At 32.6% G+C, this 2,500-nt stretch overlaps 1 protein-coding gene across 1 annotated transcript in view; it reads left to right on the top strand.

Moving 5' to 3' along the window:
- LOC137649547 (degenerin-like protein asic-1) overlaps positions 1 to 2,500 on the top strand; it is a 198,291-nt gene that overhangs the window by 3,145 nt on the left and 192,646 nt on the right. The window lies entirely within an intron of this gene.

The following is a 2,500-nucleotide window of genomic DNA, read 5'->3' as shown; positions in this document are numbered from 1 at the left end:
GTATAATGGTCTTGCCTCAATTATTTATTCTCTTAGATCTTAACTAATGTGACGTCAATTTTCGCCCAAATATTAAGCACTTCCATGTTATATTCATTCATTTACTTGTATATAATGATCGAGAGTTTTGGGTCATTTTTTTTACTCGCCTTTCCTAAATTGATTGGGATATCTGCGACACACTTTGAGTAAATGACAAGTTGGCGATTTGGGCAAACGCATTGTTTACGAGCAGTGACATTTGTAAAAACCTCTTGCAATTTTATTATATTATCATTATAGCTTCTTACTTCGTTTTTGCTTTATTCTCTTTCAGGCAAGACCCGCATACACTAGAAAATTAATAGATTTTAAGGTTTTAGAGGTACGCAGCCACTATTAATTGATATTATTCTTCTTGCACTTAGGTGTTTGTATATAACGCAACATTATTGCTATTAGAAATACAATTATTTATATACTATGAAGAAACGCTATGACCCCTTGTAGGATCTTTTTTTCAAGATGTGATTCATTGAAGAAAAATTGAATCAAAATATTGGGGTGATAGGAGATTCCAGTAGAAGTCCAGCAAGTAATGTAACTATACTCATTTTTTTTTCTTAATGAGGCACATTTGCACTGACTCGCAGCGGTACCCTTTTAGCTCGGAAAAGTTTCCTGCTCTCTGATTGGTCAGAATTATCTTGTCTAACCAATCAGCGATCAGGAAACTTTTCCGAGCTAAAAGGGCACCCTTGCGAGTCTGTGCGAATCTGCTTAACTAAAAAGAATTGACTACAGTAAGTCTATGTCAGCCTCCCTTTTGCTTCCTCGGCAGTTTTCATACACATTTCTATATGCCCTTCGTTTTTTGCCTCCATATTCTCTTCTCATTTTTATAGACAGTAAATAGTAAATAGCCCTTCTTTCCTCCTGAAACGTAGGCTACTTAGCAAACATATGGCCTTTCCGATTTCTTTCATTAGAATGGATGCAAAATAAGAAAGATGGCAATAATTATAATTGATTTCTCTTACTGGAAATTTGTACCGCGTTTATTAACTGTGGGATTAATTTTACTGTTTTTTTTTTTTTTTTTTTTTTTTTGCATGTTCCAAATAATGTCACTATGTTTGATCCATCATCGAATCAAACGAATAAATTGCTGACAGTGTTGCCAAGTCATGCGTTGTATAATAATTTTATCTTCGAGAACAAATAAGTAAGTTTACAAAAAAAAAAAATATTGCTATTGTGGAATTTTAAGTGACATTTAAATATAAAGAGAAAAACATTTACTTTTGGAAGAAATAGAAATTATGTTAATTTGTAGAACAAAAACTTATATATTAATCTCTGGCACCTCCGTTCAGTTAGCTATCTATGCATATTGCATAAGATATTTTCATTATTCTGATCGTCCTTTACATTCAGATATTCCCAGACTACTATCCTTTACGCAGTACTTGGTATGCAGTTAATTCTAATAGTCTTGGCTTCTCCATCATAAGGCTAAACACTACACAATATTCTAGAAATTTTATTCCAGCTGGAACCAGATTGTGGAATGATTTTCCCTATCAACCACTTAAATAGGTGAAATTTGTAGTAAAGTTCAAACTTGCGGTTAATCTTTTCATGTTGAACTCGCTGACGTAAATCTCCCATTATAATTTATCTATGACAGATCTATTTTAACTTTATTACTGATCTTAAGGTAATTTATATTCATTATTTGTTACTTCTCATATGTTTATTCATTTCCTTATTTCTTTTCCTCACTGAGCTATTTTTCCGTGTTGAAGCCGTTGGGCTTATAGCATCCTGCTTTTCCAACTAGGATTATAGCGTAGTTTAGTAGCTAGTAATAATAATGATAATAATAGCGTACATACCCAAAGGCTGTATCTTTTAAGTGCAAGATATCATAAAACAATGTTAAATTCTTGATATGCATCAAGAATAAGTGCTTTGAAACCATATAGCTTTTTTCTTATATATTTATGTTTACAAAACTTGCAGTTTATAGAGTACTAAACATACTTGCGTAAAAGGTAATGCACTTAGCGTACCAACCGGAGTCATAACGTAGATCATTGTTTTTCCTTTGCCTTGCGTTATTCGTTTGAATTATCACTTCCACAACTTTAGAACATTTCATAAATATTGAAGCAATACTCCTAGCGCCAATTTAGAGAGAGAGAGAGAGAGAGAGAGAGAGAGAGAGAGAGAGAGAGAGAGTAATTCTACGAAAAATTTTAAAGTATTAAACTTATTTTTTACCAATTTGTATTACAACAATTTTACAAATAGCCAACTGTCTTAGGAACTCTATAATTTGGCTTAATATTCTTTTTGCCTTTTGCTGTAGTGACGTAGGTGATGTCTTTGAGCTTCTGTACTTCCATTATGATCTTGGCGAATTAAGAATTTCGACAGTCTACGAAATGTCGAAGTTAGTCAAGGTTAAAACTCGAAGTAAAAGAATTTGAACAATAACACTATACTTCAACGTATA

This window comes from Palaemon carinicauda, chromosome 11, assembly GCF_036898095.1.
Source record: "Palaemon carinicauda isolate YSFRI2023 chromosome 11, ASM3689809v2, whole genome shotgun sequence".
Lineage (NCBI taxonomy): Eukaryota > Metazoa > Arthropoda > Malacostraca > Decapoda > Palaemonidae > Palaemon > Palaemon carinicauda.
The sequence above is the reverse complement of the archived record's forward strand: the minus strand, read 5'-3'. Positions and strand labels throughout refer to the sequence as shown.